We start from the raw sequence: 19,410 nt of genomic DNA on the forward strand, positions 1-19,410 counted from the left end.
GCTAGAAACCATCAAATACTTAGAGGAAAACAACTCTCTTCCATGTAAGTTTTTGTAACATCTTCACTGATTCAAATCCAATTGCAAGGAAAACAAAAGCAAAAATAGACCAATGGGACTACATCAAACTGAAAAGCTTCTATATGGTAAAGGAATTACCATCACCAAAGTTCTGTGATTGCCCCTATACATCACCCACCAATACTAACCACCATGGCTCTCACAAAGTCTTAGAGACAGTTTGGCAGCTTTTTATTTTTTTAACAAGTTCATGTGGTTTAATTCCACATATGAGAAAACCAACCAGTAGTTTTCCTTCACTTCTTCATTTACTTCACTAAGCATAAAAAACTCTAGTTTTATCCATTTTATTCTGGAAGAATCAATGTCATCTTTTTAAATTGCAGAGAAGTACTCGATATCCATTTATTTGGGGAATTGATTTTTTTTTTGTAAACTCACAAATGATAAGTCACATAGTTCAAAATAATGGAATAAAGGGGACAAATCTAAGGAACTTCCTGATAAAGGGCAAAAGACACATACTTCCAAGTATGGAAAACATCTTCATTTCTCCTTCCCTCCTCTTCCATCACCCCTCTGGAACACGGAGTCACAGACTTCAGTGTCCCATTGCCTACCTTCTCATCCTCCTTCTTAGTATCAAGCTTCTTTTAAAGCAATAGATCTTTGAAAATAAAGTTCACATTGTGTCATGTTCAACAAAAACACTGCATGGGAATTCATTTTTCCTAGTGAACATAGGTATTCCCAGGAATCCATAGAACATGTCACCCAGACTAAAGATGTGGCAAGATCCTTGGCCAAGTCATACTAAAAATCCCACCAGTGATGTCTAGGGCAATAGTTCTGGTAAGATATTATGAATTAAATCTATAGGTCACAGGATCCCAGAATTGGCAAGTCTAGCTGCCAAGATCTCTCTGTCCTTGAAAGTATTGACCTATATCTATGTTAATTCAATACTGCAACTATAGAAATAATAACAGCTACAGATAATTATAAGTACACACACACATATACACACACAGAAAAAAAACATAATTCCAACCAAATGTTCCTTTTTGAATTAAAAAACAAAAAGAAGCAATGATATTTGCTTAGTCACCCTTGCAAAGGACAAAGTAAAAAGATTTCAGAGGGTACATTGGTTGATATACAAAAGTACTGAATCCATTCTCCTACCAGGAGGCTAGGAGTTGCCCACACAGAAAAGACAAAAAAGTGCACTAATAGATTGGAAAATGTACTGATGCCTTTGACTCAGGTGAATCAAAGGTCCTGCCCTGTCCACATGAGTAAGAAGTTCTCCAGAACAAACTGATTAACATATCAAGTCTGCTCTATTTCTATTTAATAGTCTGTCTTCAGCTAGTCTAATTGTCAGGACATAAACACAAGAGAAGCTATGACAGATATCGTAATGTCAGTGCCGCTGAACACAAAAAGCATCACAGAAATTATGCGTTTGAACTGCAAGTGGAAGTTCTGTGTAGCTCATTACCATGTTTCCCTTAGTTTATGGAAGAGGTAGGTCATCAAGAAAAAAAAAAAAAACAGAGAAGAAGCACTTTTCAAGAGATTAACAAAATGAAAAGTGATGCCAGTGTTGTGAGTTCACACACCATTTGCACAAGCAACATCCACTAAGAACATAATGGAAGAACACCTGTCACATCAACCTATTACTTTGCAAAAAGTAATCTGGATGAGGACTATCATCATCTCCTTCCTAGATAGCTCGGTGTTTGGCAAAAGGCTGGAGAAATAGTTCACTTGGATAGTGTGTATTAAAGGAAGTGTCAGTACTATGGCCTCTTTCACTTTCTCACTCCCTCTATGCCTCTTTGTATCTAAAGGAAAGAGGGGGAAAGGAGAAAAGAAAAAAAACTATCCTGAGTTACTTGTTTTTCAACAAGATATAAACAGAATTTTCTAGAAGGCCATCATTCCAGAGTGTTCTACTAAACCAGGGATGGTTTGAGGACCTGCTATAATACACTTTTAAGAGCAGATTGTTCTGTATGACATCATTGTACATAGAATAAATAGTACCCAAAAACACTTATTGAGAACAATTTTTTTAAATGAAGGGCTTTTAAAGACTAGACCATTACACAGATAAACAACAATGTCCAGAGTCATGGCCAATGTAAAATTCCGTATCTCGTGTCCTTTCTATTTAGATGATTAATGTTGTTTCCTTCACTAAAGTGCAAGCCATTCTGGCTGAATTTTTTTAATGAGGGTTCCAGGAACTAAGGCCATCGGGGCAATAGCTAACAGCTTAAGAACAGTCTCCAAGAAGAAAAGAGCATCCAGGGAGTTGGGCGGTAGTGCAGCAGGTTAAGTGTACATATTGTGAAGTGCAAGGACCAGCCTAAGGGTCCCGGTTTGAGCCCTGGGCTCCCCACCTGCAAGGGAGTCACTTCACAAGCAGTGAAGCAGGTCTGCAGGTGTCTATCTTTCTCTCCCCCTCTCTGTCTTCTCCTCCTATCTCCATTTTTCTATGTCCTATCCAACAAAAATGACATCAATAACAATAATAAACAACAAGGGCAACAAAAGGGAATAAATAAATTATTTAAAAAAAGAAAAGAGCATCCAGAGAAGTGAGGATTGGCAGGATGGAGCCTATCTGTATACATATGAAATATTATAGGATCAAACCCCACCAGTAGGTTACCAACAAGGACAGAGAAAAACTACACAATGTGGAATCTTCAAGGCAGAGAGGTTCAAGAACCAGTTTGAAGTCATGGGGGGAAGTCTCAAAAACAGTAGAAAAAGAAAAAAAATCTATGAATAGGTATATTTATTCTCCCACACCTTATTCTACAGCAGGGTCACTTTATCAGTAAGGTAGGAAACCACCAGCTGTTTGCCAAAGATATTGGAGAGCATGTGCTGGCCACTGAGGTCAACACACACAGCACAGAAAGAGCCTCAGCCACGGCCCACATAAAACATCTATTGATATGTTCAGGAAGCTGCCTAATTGTAGACATAAACACTGTAAAAGAGCAGGGATACTTAGGCCTGGTGCTACTTCTGATAGTCTTGAAGTCTGAGATGAGTCACCCACCCTGTTGCTACACACTCACCCACCTCCGTCTCTTTGCCAGAGGCAGTGTTCACCAATGGGGCAGGTGCGTGGACAGCAAGTACAGGGCAAAGGTGCAGCTGGCCAAGATTAGCAGCAGGGCCGGAAGATGGCGGACTGAGAAGCTGCTAGTGGCTTGAGCTCTGACCACATCTCATGGAAACGGTAGGACTTTCTGCCTTTAGTAGGCCAGTCAATAAGGGGTCCTAGTGGTGACACCAAGGAGGACCAGATGGCTTCACAAACGAATTCTACAAAACTTTCAGGAAACAGTTAGTACCCATACTTCTTAAGCTTTTCCATAAGATTGAAGAAATACGAATGCTCCCTTCCACCTTCTATGAAGCCAACATCATAGAATACTAAATACCTGATACCAAAAGCTGATAGGAACAGAACAAAAAAGGAAAACTACACACCAATATCTCTGATGAACATTGATGCCAAAATATTAAACAAGATCTTGGCCAACCGGATACAGCAACATATCAAAAAGATTGCTCATCACGACCAAGTGAGATTCATCCCAGGAATGCAAGGCTGGTTCAACATCCGTAAGTCAATCAATGTCATTCACCACATCAATAAAAGCAAAGCCAAAAACCACATGATTATCTCATTAGATGCAGAGAAAGCCTTTGACAAAATCCAACACCCATTCATGCTCAAAACTCTATAAAAAAATGGGAACAGACGGGAAATTCCTCAAGATAGTGGAGTCTATATATAGCAAACCTACAGCCAACATCATACTCAATGGACAGAAGCTGAAAGCATTCCCCCTCAGATCGGGGACTAGACAGGGCTGTCCACTGTCACCGTTACTCTTCAACATAGTATTGGAAGTTCTTGCCATAGCAATCAGGCAAGAGAAAGGAATCAAAGGAATACAGATTGGAAGGGAAGAAGTCAAGCTCTCACTATTTGCAGATGATATGATAGTATACATAGAAAAACCTAAAGAATCCAGCAGAAAACTAATGGAAGTTATTAGGCAATATAGCAAGGTATCAGGCTACAAAATCAATGTACAAAAATCAGTGGCATTTCTTTATGCAAACACTAAATCTGAAGAAGACATCCATAAATCACTCCCATTCACTGTTGCAACAAAATCAATAAAATACCTAGGAGTAAAGCTGACCAAAGAAGTGAAAGACTTATATACTGAAAACTATGAGTCGCTACTCAAGGAAATAGAAACTGATACCAAGAAATGGAAAGGTATCCCATGCTCATGGATTGGAAGAATAAATATCATCAAAATGAATATTCTCCCCAGAGCCATATACAAATTTAATGCAATACCCATCAAAGTTCCACCAAGCTTCTTTAAGAGAATAGAACAAATACTACAATCATTTATCTGGAACCTGAAAAAGCCTAGAATTGCCAAAACCATCTTGAGGAAAAGAAACAGAAATGGAGGCATCACACTCCCAGACCTTAAACTATATTATAAAGCCACCATCATCAAAACAGCATGGTACTGGAACAAAAATAGGCACACAGACCAGTGGAACAGAATTGAAAGCCCAGAAATAAATCCCCACACCTATGGACATCTAAACTTTGATAAGGGGGCCCAAAGGATTAAATGGAAAAAGGAGGCTCTCTTCAATAAATGGTGCTGGGAAAACGGGGTTGTAACATGCAGAAGAATGAAATTGAACCACTTTACCTCACCAGAAACAAAAATCAACTCCAAATGGATCAAAGACCTGGATGTCAGGCCAGAAACAATCAAATACTTAGAGGAAAACATTGGTAAAACACTTTCCCACCTACACCTCAAGGACATCTTTGATGAATCAAACCCAATTGCAAGGAAGACTAAAGCAGAAACAAACCAATGGGACCAGATCAAATTGAAAAGCTTCTGCACATCCAAAGAAACTATTAAACAAATGAAGAGACCCCTCACAGAATGGGAGAAGATCTTCACATGTCATACATCAGACAAGAAACTAATCACCAAAATATATAAAGAGCTCAGCAAACTTAGCACCAAAAAAGCAAATGACCCCATCCACAAATGGGCAGAGGATATGAACAAAACATTCACTACAGAGGAGATCCAAAAGGCTAACAAACATATGAAAAACTGCTCTAGGTCACTGATTGTCAGAGAAATGCAAATTAAGACAACACTAAGATACCACCTCACTCCTGTAAGAATGGCATACATCAAAAAGGACAGCAGCAACAAATGCTGGAGAGGTTGTGGGGACAGAGGAACCCTTTTACATTGCTGGTGGGAATGTAAATTGGTACAGCCTCTGTGGAGAGCAGTCTGGAAAACTCTCAGAAGGCTAGACATGGACTTTCCATATGATCCAGTAATTCCTCTCCTGGGGTTATACCCCAAGGACTCCATAACACCCAACCAAAAAGAGGTGTGTACTCCTATGTTCATAGCAGCACAATTCATAATAGCTAAAACCTGGAAGCAACCCAGGTGCCCAACAACAGATAAGTGGCTGAGAAAGCTGTGGTATATATACACAATGAAATACTATGCAGCTATCCAGAACAATGAACCCACCTTCTCTGACCCATCTTGGACAGAGCTAGAAGGAATTATGTTAAGTGAGCTAAGTCAGAAAGATAAAGATGAGTATGGGATGATCCCACTCATCAACAGAAGTTGAGTAAGAAGATCTGAAAGGGAAACTAAAAGCAGGACCTGACCAAATTGTAAGTAGGGCACCAAAGTAAAAGCCCTGTGGTGAGGGGTAGACATGCAGATTCCTGGGCCAGTGGGGGGTGGGAGTGGGTGGGAGGGATGGGTCACAGTCTTTTGGTGGTGGGAATGGTGTTTATGTACACTCCTAGAAAAATGTAGACATATAAATCACTAGTTAATTAATATGAGAGGGGGAAAATCAATTGTATGTCTCAAAGTTTTTCAAAACACAAACTGAATCTTTTTAATATATAGGCTGTGTATTTGATATGCGGAATCTCTCAAAAGCCTAGACCAAGTAGATTAGAAGCATCCAATAGCACAGCTATATACAAGATACTGGGTACTGTACAGCAAACCCTAACAAAAGGACTTTTCAAAGTTAACCCAATTACCAAATAGTGTGATGATAACATTAACTATCGATTGTCTTTTGGAACCCTATGACAGCAGGAACCTCACATCTTTACTATAGAGCCCCTACTTCCCCCAGTCCTGGAACCCTTGGATAGGGCCCACTTTCCCGTATGCCTCTCCCAATCCAAACCAAATAATATTGCATCCGCCGATCACAACCTAACCAATGCAATGATTGCCACCTCAACATGCTTCACTTCAGACTGTGTCCAGAGACTTCACGTTTGGAATGACAGCCATTCAGCTGCATTACTCGGGTGAGACCTTTCCTTTTATAGTACACTCTAATTTCATCTCAGGTGGTTCACTTTCTAACAAAGTCCCAAAACCTAGATATACACCAATTTCTGTGAGAGAGAGCTTATGTTCACACATATCCATAAACTACTGCAAAATATATACCTGAAAGCAGAAGTACACTAGAGTTTGCAGTGAGTACCTCCCTAACACTTCCTCTCCACTATTCCAAGCTTTGGGTCCATGATTGCTCAACAGTTTGTTTGGCTTTGTATGTTAACTCTCTTTTCAATCACCAGGTTCCAGATGCCATCAGGATGCTAGCCAGGCTTCCCTGGATTGAAGACCCCACCAATGTGTCCTGGAGCTCAGCTTCCCCAGAGACACAACCTACTAGTAAAAAAGAGAGGTAGACTGGGAGTATGGACCAACCAGTCAATTCCCATGTTCATTGGGGAAGCAATTACAGAAGCCATACCTTCTACCTTCTGCAACCCTCAATGACCCTGGGTCTATGCTCCCAGAGGGATAGAGAATGGGAAAGCTATCGGGGGAGGGGGTGGGATATGGAGATTGGGTGGTGGGAATTGTGTGGAGTTGTACCCCTCCTACCCTATGGTTTTGTTAATTAATCCTTTCTTAAATAAAAAAAATTAAAAAATGAAGAAAATCAGATACACAAAATGACTGATAGAAGCAAGGAAATAGGAATAGGGAAGCTATTAGGGGAGGGGATGGGATACAGAGTTCTGGTGGTGGGAATTGTGTGGAGTTGTACCCCTCTTATCCTATGGTTTAGTCAATATTTCCCTTTTATAAATAAAAAATTTAAAAAAGAATAGGAAAGCTTCCAATGGAGGGGATGTGATACAGAACTCTGGTGGTGGGAATTGTGTGGAATTGTATCCCTCTTATCCTATGGTCTTATTAAATCAATAAATGTCAGGAAATTGTGAGGATGTGGTTGAGCTTGGCAGGCCTTGATTTGAGGGGACATCCATCCTCTCATCTTATCATACTTATTATCTACATAATCGCTGTTTTGCATGAAAGAACCCCACCCATTCCATTCCTTTGATCTATCTTCTTTCTACACTCAAGACCCTCCTCCCTGCCTGCAGGATATTATTAATCCTACCAGTTAAAACCCTCGCAACAGTTGCTAAGGAAGTTCTTTCCAGCCCCTTTTGCCTTTCTCCACCCCTTTCCAAACCAGGTCAAGCCATTTCTGTTTCTGACTTGCTACGATCTTTAAAAGCCTGGGCTCCCTGATCCATAAAGAATTGAATTGTCTCGCCACTATGAGTCTGTTCCTGAGTCATCTCCCTCGAGTCGCTGAGTGAGTAGCAGCCCAAGCTGGCTCTGGTTTTGTTCTCTCCAACCCCAAGAGTACACACCCGGGAAGAGGCACTCCCACGCTAGCCCAGCAAATAAAAAAGATAATAGATCAGAAGAATTAACTTCATTAGATGGTCATTCTTTCTAGAACAATATACAGATTCAATATAAACCTTATGAAATTCCCACCAGATTTATTTAAGGGAAAAGACCAATAGCTACAAAAGTTTATTTGGACCAGAAAATTCCAAGAATCACTCAGCAATCCTAAAGAACAAACAAAAATAAATATGGAGGTATCTACTTCCTGACTTTAAATTATATTGCAGGGAAATTGTAATCAAAACTATTTTGTGCTGGAAGAAAAACTGCCACATACAAATGCCATAGAATTGAGAATCCATTAATAAGCCCACACACCAACAGATAACTATTTTACAAGGGAGGGCAGATCATCAACTTATAATTAATTTATTATAATAAGGTTGTCAGATCAATAAGTGGATAAAGGGAAGTCTTTATTAAATATTTCTAGAAAAGAATGGGTTAAAACATGCATTCGAATGACACAGCTAGGGATTGGGTGGTGGCATAGCTGGTTAATAGCACATGTTACAATGTGCAAGGTCCTGGGTTTGAGCCCCTGGTCCCCACCTGCAGAGGGAAAGCTTTGCTAGTGGTGAAGCAGTGCTGCAGGTGTCTCTATATGTCTTACCCTCTCTGTTGCCCCCTTCCCTCTCAATACCTGGCTGTCTCTATTCAGTAAATAAAGATAATAAAAAAATAATGGTCACAGGAATTATCAGGAGAATGATGCATAAAAAAAAACTTTAAAAAAGAAGAAAAAGGACACAGATAACAGCATTTCACCATACACAAAATGAAATAAAAATGAATCAAATACTTGGAAACTAGATGAGAAAACATCAAATACATAGATAAAACCATTGTTTTGGTATACCTTTGCAAAATTTGACTCCAAGAGTAAAAGAATGAAAAGCAAAAATAAGCCAGTGGGAATTAATCTAACAGAAAGGCTTCTTTGTAATGAAATTGACCTTCACAAAAACAAAAAGACACCATCCTGGATGGGAGATTTCTAAATTCCACATCAGACAAAAGGTTAATAACAAAAAATATAAAGACCTCATAAAACTCAGCAATGTTAATAATGATGATGATAACCCTATCAAAAATGAGAGAGGATATAGACAAAATCTTCAGCAAGAATGATGTCCAGATGGCAAACAGACATATGAAAATATTCTCAAAGCCACTAATCATCAGAGAAATACAAATAAAGACAAGATATCACTGCACACCTGTGAGAACGGTATACCTTATGAAGACAGAAACAAATGCTGGTAAAAAAGTGGGGGGGGTTTAGAAAACTTCTACACTATTGGTGGTAATATAAATTGATCCAACCTTTATGAAAAAAGTCTGGAGAGTCCTCAGAACATTAGAAATGGATCTAGCCTATATCCTAGAGATTCCTCTCTAGGAATTTTTCCAATGAACAGAAAAACATCTATTCAAAGATATCTATGTATACCTATGTTCATAGCAGCACTATTTGTAATAGACAGAACTTGGAAATAATCCAGATGTCCTCAGACAGAAGAATGGTTAAAAAAAAAATTGTACATAAGGGATGAGTGGTGGTGCACCTGGTTGAGTAGACATGTTACAATGTGCAAGGACCCAGATTCAAGCCCCCCATCACCACCTGCATGGAGAAAGCTTCACAAGTGGTGAAGCAGTGCTGCTGGTATCTCTCTGTCTCTTGCCCTCTCTATCAACCCCTTCCTCTCAATTTCTGGGTGTCTCTATCCAATAAATAAAGGTAATATTTTTTTAATTTTGGTGTATATACACAATGGAATAGTATTCAGCTATAAGAAATGATGGAATCTTATCCTTTGCCACATGTTAAATGCAATTTGAAAGAATTATAGAATCAGCCTAGCATCCACAGAGGGGCACTCACTGCTGTGAACAGATGACTCCATTCAAGTTCTGTGGTTTTGGACCTCAAAGAACACTTGGCATAATGAAGCAATAGAGTAATTACTTGCACCAATGCATCAAGACAGAAGACTTTAAACATGATTTATCAGAGAATTATTATTTTGGAGACTTTAAACGGAAGACATAAAAATAATATACTCCCAGAGGGATAGAGAATGGGAAAGCTATCAGGGGAGGGGATGGGATATATAGATCTGGTGGTGGGAATTGTGTGGAGTTGTACCCCTCCTATCCTACGGTTTTGTTAATGTTTCCTTGTCAGTCAAAGTTCAGGGCGCCAGTATGCCGGGCTAGTTTCGCGGAGGGAGACAGATGACCAGGGACACATGGCTGAGCAGAGAAGCAGTGTTTCTTTATTCACGAGCAAACAATTCAAAAAACTAATCTAATTTAATCACAACTCAATTCTGTCTTGCCTATCTCTCCTCCTGCGGAAGAGTCAGGAACCAAGGAAGTACATAGGATAGGGGGCGGGGAGAAGGAAGAAAAGCGAACTAGCAAGGACTAAACCAAAATCTCCTGGAGGCAGGGGGAGTGAGACCAAACCAATGTAACAGAATGACCATGTAAATAGACCACAACGTCAAGCCATGTAACAGAAGGGATCCCAGAAGCAGAACTAGAAGCATACCAACATCTCCTTTTTTAAATAAATAAATAAATAAATTTTTAAAAAATTTTAAAAATAGTCCTAATAATGGTTTCAGAAATGAGCTGATACGTAGAAGAAAATTTCAACAAGACAGAGGCAGTATGAGACAAATATGAATAGAATTTATAGGGCTAAAACATATTAGCTGAACCAGAACTACAGTCAACATGTTTGACAGCATAATGATAGATACTGAAGGTCAAATAAGTGAACTCAAGAACAAGGTAGAGGAGGTCAAAAAAGAAGTTGGAGGATAAGTAGAACAGCACTGTAGCCTTCTCTCTTCTTCGTCTCCCTTCCCTCTCAATCTCTCTCTGCCTCTCACCTTCTTCATAAAGAAAAAAAGAGAGATATGTGCACCAGAAGTGCTGGTAAAGTTGAATATGCACCGAGCCCCAGCAGTAATGCTGGTGACAAAATAAAAGACTCTTTTAGGTATAGAAATTTATAGATAACACTTATGAGAAACATAAAACAATGCATGCATTATATACTCAGAGAAGGTACAAATGAAGCAAGTGAGAATCACTATAGAAAATCAGATACACAAAATGACTGCTAGAAGAAAATAAGAAAATAATCAGGAAAGTTATTAAACAAAAATGAGTTTTAGTCATTAAATTAATCACATATATCAATAAGCACCTAATATGAATGACAAACTCATCAATCAAACATAGAGTTGATAGATAAAAACAAAAACAAGAGCTATCTATTGTAACTACCAAATGGTTTCACTCATATGTGGAATCTAGAGCTCTGATACCCATGTACTTGGAACAAAAAACAGAAGCAAACTGGTTCTAAGATTTGTGAGAACTATGGTGATTATCTTTAGGGGGTGAAGTGGGGGGGGATACAGAACCTTGGCAGTGGGTGTGATGTAGAACTACACACTGTAATCTTACAATCTTGTAACCTAATATTGTTTAAATTTCTGTATTGACTAATGGTTTACAGGCTACAGTAAAATACATATAGTTTGTACATGCATAACATTTCCCAGTTTTCCACATAATAATCTAACCCCCATTAGGTCCTCCTCTGCCATCATGTTCCAGGACCTGAACTCTCGCCCCCCCCCCAATCCCAGAGTCTTTTTCTTTTCCTATGCTGGTTCCTTGGTATATTGTATGATCTTTATGGTAAAGTTATTTATTTATTTATTTGTTTATTTAGAAGGAACTAAGATAATACTGGCAAATAAATTTACTAGTAACAAAATTTTTTAGGTCTGGAATTATTAGAATATGTTTAGCTCTAGGTATATAAAGGTATCCTTCACAGCCAACTAAGACTTTTCTTTCTTTATTAGGGGATTAATGTTTTACAGTCAACAGTAAATACAATATTTTGTACATGCATAGCATTTCTCAGTTTTCCACACAACAGTACAAGCCCCACTAAGTCTTCTGCTATCCTGTTCCAGGACCTGAACTCTCCCCCACACCCACCCCAGACTCTTTTACTTTGGTGCAATACACCAACTCCAGTCCAAGTTCTGCTTTGTGTTTTGTAACCTACTATTAATCTCAAATAAAAGATGAAAAAAAAAGAAAGTATAGAAACAACAAATGTTTTGAGAGAATGAGAGGAAAAGAGATCTTTTGTATTGCTGGAGGGAATGTGAGCTGGTTCATCCCCTGTCAAAAAACAGTTTGGAGATTTCTCAGAACATCAGAAATGTACCTACCCTATGACCCAGAAATTTCTCTCCTAGGGACATACCTAAGGGAAATAAAGACCTATCAGAAGAGATATATTAGTACCTATGTTCATAGCAGCAGGTTTTGTAATAGCCAAAACTTGGCAGTAACCTAGATGTCCAACAACAGATGAGTGGCTAAGAATTGTGATATAAACACACAATGGAATACTACTCAGCTATTAAAATTGATGAAGCTGGGAGTCAGGCAGTGGCGCAGCAGGTTAAGTGCACATGGTGCTAAGTGCAAGGAGCAGCATAAGCCAGTTCAAGCCCCTCCCCCCACGTGCTCCCCACCTGAGGGGAGTCGCTTCACAGGCGGTGAAGCAGGTCTTCAGGTGTCTACCTTTCTCTCCCCTCTCTGTCTTTTTAAAATATTTATTTATTTATTCCCTTTTGTTGTCCTTGTTGTTTTATTGTTGTAGTTATTATTGTTGTTATTGATGTTGTCATTGTTGGATAGGGTAGAAATGGAGAGAGGAGGGGAAGACGGGGGGGGGTGAAAGATAGACACCTGCAGACCTGCTTCACCATTTGTGAAGTGACTCCCCTGCAGGTGGGGAGCCGGGGGCTCGAACCGGGATCCTGACTCAGATCCTTGTGCTTTGCGCCACGTGTGCTTAACCCACTGCTCTACTGCCAGACTCCCTCCCTTCAAATTGATGAAGTCATCTCTTTGGCCTCTTCTTGGATGTAAGTTGAAGACATCACGTTAAGTGAAATAAGTCAAAAAAAAAAAAAAAAAAGGACAAATACCCAGTGATCTCATTTGCAGGTGGAATTTAAGAAATAAAGACAGAGAGGGAAACTGCAAATTATATCTTGGACTGGTTATGGTGTATTTCACCAAATCAAAAGATTCTGATAATGAAGAGGTAGTGATGGATGAAAGGATCCAGTTGCATGATGCACGAGGAGATGGAAAAAAATTGTACCCATGTGTCAACAATTGCATTGTAAAGCTCTAACCCTCCAATAAAATGATAAAAAGAGAAAACTGTGATAGATATAGTGATATATATATATGGTATATATGCATATATACAGGAATACTCCTCAGATATTAAAAATGATGGAGTCATTTCCTTTGTATTGTCTTGAATGAAACTTAAAGACATTGTGTTAAAAGAAGTCAATAAGACAACGACAACTATCAAATGAGCTCACTTACATGTGGAACTTAAGAAATAAGAACAAGAGAGGGAAATCACAAAGCAAACTTGATAGGTGTTGTTATTTCTGCTCCCCAGAAGGCAGATGTTCAAAACATAGATTTACTGGGCTGGGCACACCAGGTTGAATGTACCTGTCACCACGCACGAGAACCCATATTCGAGCCCCTACTTCACACCTGCATGGATGAAGCAGATCTGTAAGTCTCTATTTTTATTTATTTGTCTATCTCCCTCTCAATTTTCTTCTCCTTTTTCAATTTCTCAATAGAAAGAAGGGGGGAGGAAAAAGGAAAAAAATGGCTGCAGAGAACAGTGGATTTGTAGTACTGGCACCAAGGCCTATCAAGGACCTTGGCTTCAAAAAATGGGGAGGTCACTCACTTGGTTAATAGCACATATCATTTGCAAGGACCCAGGTTCAAGCCCCCACTCTCCACCTGCAGGAGGAAAGCTTCACTAGTGATGAAGTAGAGCTGCAGGTGTCTCTCTGTCTCTCTCCCTCTCTATTTCCCCCTCCCTGCTGAATTTCTCTCTGTCTCTATCCAATAATAAATATATAAAATTTCAAAATAAATAAACAAATAATGGATATATATGGATAGATAGATAGATAGATAGATAGATAGATAGATAGTCAACCCATAGCTATGACATTGGGAGAAGTACTCCTTTTCCAATGGAGGGGATGGGGACACAGAACTCTGATGGTGGGAATGGTGTAAAATTATACTCCCATTATCTTATAATTTTGTAAATCATCAGAGCACTAAGAAAAAATAAATGAGAGTAACAACAAATGTTGGAGAAGTTGGTTGGTGGGAAAGCAAATTGGTCCAACCCCAGTGGAGAGCAGTTTGAATAATTCTCAGAAGGCTAGAAATAAGTGTACCCTATGACCTGGTAAGTCCTCTCCTAGGGATGTATACAAAGGATGCATATACACCCATGCAAAGAGATCTATGTGCATCTATATGCATAATAGCACAATTCATAACAACTTAACACTTGGAAGCAGCCCAATTGTCCAAGGGCAGTTGAGTGGCAAAAAAGTTGTGATATATCACCTGGTACTGAAGCCAAAATAGATGCACAGACTAATGGAATAGAACTGAAAGTCCAGAAATAAGTCCCAATACCTATGACAAATGACCAAAAAACCTTTTTTATTTTTTATTTATTTACTCATTTATTTATTTTCCTTTATTGGGGGAATTAATGTTTTACATTGGACAGTAAATACAATAGTTTGTACATGCATAACATTTCTCAGTTTTCCACATAACAGTACAACCCCCTCAAGGCTCTCTGTCATCCTTTTCCAGGACCTGTACTCTCCCCCCACCCCCCCCCACACACACACCAGAGTCTTTTACTTTGGTGCAATACACCAACTCCAGTTCGGGTTCTGCTTAGTGTTTTCTCTTTTGCTCTTGTTTCTCAACTTCTGCCTGTGAGTGAGATAATCCCATATTCATCCTTCTGTTTCTGACTTATTTCACTTAATATGATTTTTTCAAGCTCCATCCAAGATGGGCTGAAAACAGTGAAATCACCATTTTTAATAGCTGAATTGTGTACATTGTGTACATATACCACAATCAGCCACTCGTCTGTTGTTGGACTCCTAGGTTGCTTCCAGGTTTTGGCCATTACAAATTGTGCTGCTATGAATATAGGTATATACAAATCTTTTTGGATGGGTATGTTTGGTTCTTTAGGATATATCCCCAGGAGAGTAATTGCAGGGTCATAGGGTAGGCCCATTTCTAGTCTTCTGAAAGTTCTACAAACTGCTCTCCAAAGGACCCCCAAAATGTTAAATGGAGAAAGAGAGTCTCTTCAAAAAGTAGTATCGGGAAAATTTGATTGAAATTTGAAATTGGGTCACCACATATTACCATGCACAAAAGTCACTTTCAAGTGGATGAAAGACATGAGCAGTAGATCAAAAACTATAAAATACGTATAAGAAAACATTAGCAGAACACTTTATGATCTGTCTTCGAAGACTCAAGTCAATCAGCAAATAAAACAAAAGCAAAAAGCTAGCTTGAGTATATCAAACTGAAAAGCTTCAGCACAGCAAAATCTACCCTCACCCAAACAGAATGATACACTATAGTATGGGAGAAGATCTTCTTTATATAACATATTTCATATAAAGTACTAATAACCAAAATACAGAAAGAGGCCAGTAAAAAGAAGAAAATAGGGCAAGAACATGAACAGATAGAAACTTTACTGAGGAAGAAATGCAGAGGGTCAACAAATATGAGAAAGTGCTCAAAGTCACTGTTCATCAGAGAAATGCAAATAAAGACACAACGAAATATCACTTTACTCCTGTAAGAATGTCATAAATTTGAAAGGATAGAAACAAGTATTCTGCACTGCTGATGGGAGTATAAATTGGTCCAACCCTTGTAGAAAACACTTGAGATTTCTCAGAACACTGGAAACCAACCTATTCTATGACCCAGAAAATTCTCTCCTGGGGATTTATCCAAAGTAAAAAAAAAAAAAAAACACTTATCAGAAGATAACTGTGTACACCTGTGTTCACAGCAGAACAATTCATAATAGCCCAAACTTGGAAGCAACCTAGATGTCCAATAATAGGTTGAATGACTAAAATTATATATATAGTTTGTGTACACGATGGAATACTATTCAACTGAACTGTTAAAACTGAAGTCATCCCATTTATTTCATCTTAGATGGATCTTCAAGATACCATGTTAACTGAGATAAACCAAAAAGAGAATGGCAAATACTGAATGAACTCACTGATAGATGGGGCTTAACAAATAGAGGCAGCAAAGGAGAAAGAAAAGTGAAACTTGGACTGGGCATGATGTATTGCATCAAAGAGAAGGACTTTGGGGAAGAGAACTTTGAGGTCCTGCCTGGTACATGACCACATAAAAGAAATTAGGTTGTGAATGAGATTGTTTTACAGAGAACTTTCATAGGGATATGAGATATTGTACCCAAATGTCAATGATTTTACTATAAACCATTAACCCTCCAATAAAAATAATTTAAAAATAATTTTTAAAGTTTTGATATATACACAGTGCAATACTATTCAGCTATTTAAAATGATAAAAGCATTGTCTGGGAAGATGGTGTCAGAGTTTAGAATAAAGCTAGAAAGTCACTATTTCTTTAACCCTCTGGGAGTATGAACCCAAGTTCATTGTGGGATGCAGAAGATAGAAGGTTTGGACACTGTAATTGCTTCCCGCTGAACATGGACATTGACAGATTGATCCATATTCCCAACCTGTCTCTCTTTTTCCCTAGTGGGGAAGAGCTCTGTGGAAGCAGAGCTCCAGGACACATTGGTGGGGTTGTTTGCCCAGGGAACTCCGGTAGGCATTACGCTAGCATCTGGCACCTGGTGGTTGAAAAGAGAGTTAACATACAAAGCCAAACAAACTGTTGACCAATCATGGACATGGAAGCTTTCCTATTCTTTATCCCTCTGGGAGCATGGACCCAGGATATGATCATCTTTTAATTTCTTCTTGTCTTTTTCTCTGTTAAATAGTGTGAATTATAATTATCTGTGTGCAGGTCTTCCACCTACATTCTTAAGTTTATTCCTGTTTATCTCACTGATTTTGCAGTTATTGTGAATTAATTTTCTGGTGCATTATTTGCATATAAAATGCAGCAGACTTTTTTTTTTTTTTTTTTTTTTTTTTTTTTTTTTTTTTTTTACCAGAGCACTGCTCAGCTCCGGCTTATGTTGGTGCAGAGGAAAACTGTTCCTAGCTATGACCATAGACTGTGAGCTCAGACTGACAGGGATATACAGGTTACACAAACTCTGCTAAATATGAATAGATATTTGCCCTAGGCCAGATTGATGGGGTTTACAGTTAATGGTATTTATATACTTTCCCTATATTTAGGAGTAGCCACCTGCTGGCTACTTCTGTTATAACTTCACCTCTCTCATTTTTGATTCTTTTAATATTGGCTTTCTATCTTTTTTGTTCATGGAGAACAAAGTTAAAATTAGTCTTTCATTCATTCAAAGCACCAGCTCTTGGCTTCATTGACCTTTTGTGTGATCATTTTGGTTTCTATGTGCTTGTTTGTACTCAGATTTTTACTATACTTTGGCTTTGGGGTCTGTTTGTTGTTCCTTTTCTCATTCCATCAGTTGTAATATTAGATTGTTTATTTGAAATTATTCTTCTTTGTTAATGTGGGCATATATTGCTATGAATTTTCCTCTTGAAAATTTGTAACATCCATAGAATGTTACAACTCCTTTTTATTTTTTATTGTTCCCCCATAATGTTTTATTTCTCTTTTAATTTTTTTTACAAGAGAACTGCTCAATTCTGGCTTATGGTGGTGCAGGGGACTGAACCTGAGACTTTAGATCTTCAGGCATGAGAGTCTCTTTGCATAACTATTATACTGTCTACCCCTGCCCTTTTTTAAATTTTAACTGACCCATGTGTTATTCAGAAGCATGTTGTTCATTATCCATATTTTAGAGATTTTTTTCTTATATTCTTTTTTAAAAAATATTTTATTTTATTCATTTAATCCCTTTTGTTGCCCTTGTTGTTTTATTGTTGTAGTTATTATTGTTGTTGTCGTCATTGTTGGATAGGACAGAGAGAAACGGAGAGAGGAGGGGAAGACAGAGAGGGGGAGAGAAAGATAGACACCTGCAGACCTGCTTCACCGCCTGTGAAGCGACTCCCCTGCAGGTGGGGAGCCGGGGTTGGAACTGGGATCCTTATGCCGGTCCTTGAGCTTTGCGCCACCTGCGCTTAACCCGCTGCGCTACAGCCCGACTCCCCTCTTATATTCTTTTTGAGGTTGATTTCTATTTTCATAACATTGTCATCACTGAAAATACTCATGATTTCAATTTTTACATATTTTGTGTTTTGTAATTGTTGAGGCTTCATAGTTTCAGGTCAAATTTATTCAGATGGAATGATAGAGATAGGCTATAGGGGGATAGAGTGGGAGAGATAGTACAGCACCAAAGCTTCCTCTAGTACATTAGGAACTGGGCTCGCATCTAGGCTGTTTGGATGGCAAAGTTGACAGTTTCATAGATGAACTATCTCACCAGGATTGCATAGTACTTGAGACTCTCTTGTTTTCGTCTCAGTACATTAGCAGACTTCGAGAATTTTCCATGGGCTCTTGAGAAATATGTATATTCTTGATATTTAAATTATCATCTTTAAACTTTAATATAAATTTTCCTAGTGATTTGAGAATAGTAATTATAAGCTTACAGGATTAGAGTTCCTCACCATACCCACCATAAAGTCCTGTAACCTCCCCAATGACAACTACCATATTATCACAATGTCTTAGAAACAGTTTGCGTATTTCTTTTTTATTTATACATGTTCATATATTTCAACTCTCTATATTCTGTATGTGAGAGAATCCATCCAGTAGTTGTCTTTTACCTCTTTACTTAAGTGAAGGACAGTAAGCTTCAGTTCCATTAATTTTGTCCCAAAAGATAAAATTTCATATTTTTAATTGTAGTGTACTATTCCATTGAGTATATATCACGTGATTTATCTATCCACCCATCCATCAATGGACATTTAGGTAGCTTTCATTCATTGGCTATTGTGAGGAAGGCAGCTATGAACACAGGGGTAAAAACACATCTTTGAACTCGTGTTTTCATTTCTTTTGGATATATGCTTTAGAGTGGTATTGCTGGATCAAAAAGTATTCTCATTTTTATTGACTTGAGGACACTAAACTCTTCTCTAAGGGGCTGTACAAGTCTACATTTTCACCAGTTCCCCTCTCTCTCTGTGGCTACTACCATAATCAATGGGAAAAAATGAAAGCTTCTCTCTAAAATCTGTAAATAAAGATAGCCATACTCACTACTACTATTCAACATGTTCCTGGAAGTCCATACTAGTGCAATCAGGAAAGAAAGAGATATCAGAGGAACATATATTGGAAATGAATAAGTTAAAATATAACTATTTGTAGAAGGCATAATAATATACTTAGAGAACTCCAATGACT

General features: G+C 38.4%; 1 pseudogene; it reads right to left on the minus strand.

Annotated features, from left to right (window-relative positions):
- Nucleotides 1-2,162: 2,162 nt before the first annotated feature.
- Nucleotides 2,163-18,708, minus strand: LOC132535886 (transmembrane protein 41A-like; annotated as a pseudogene).
- Nucleotides 18,709-19,410: the final 702 nt, after the last annotated feature.

The sequence above is a fragment of the Erinaceus europaeus genome, chromosome X (assembly GCF_950295315.1).
Source record: "Erinaceus europaeus chromosome X, mEriEur2.1, whole genome shotgun sequence".
NCBI lineage: Eukaryota > Metazoa > Chordata > Mammalia > Eulipotyphla > Erinaceidae > Erinaceus > Erinaceus europaeus.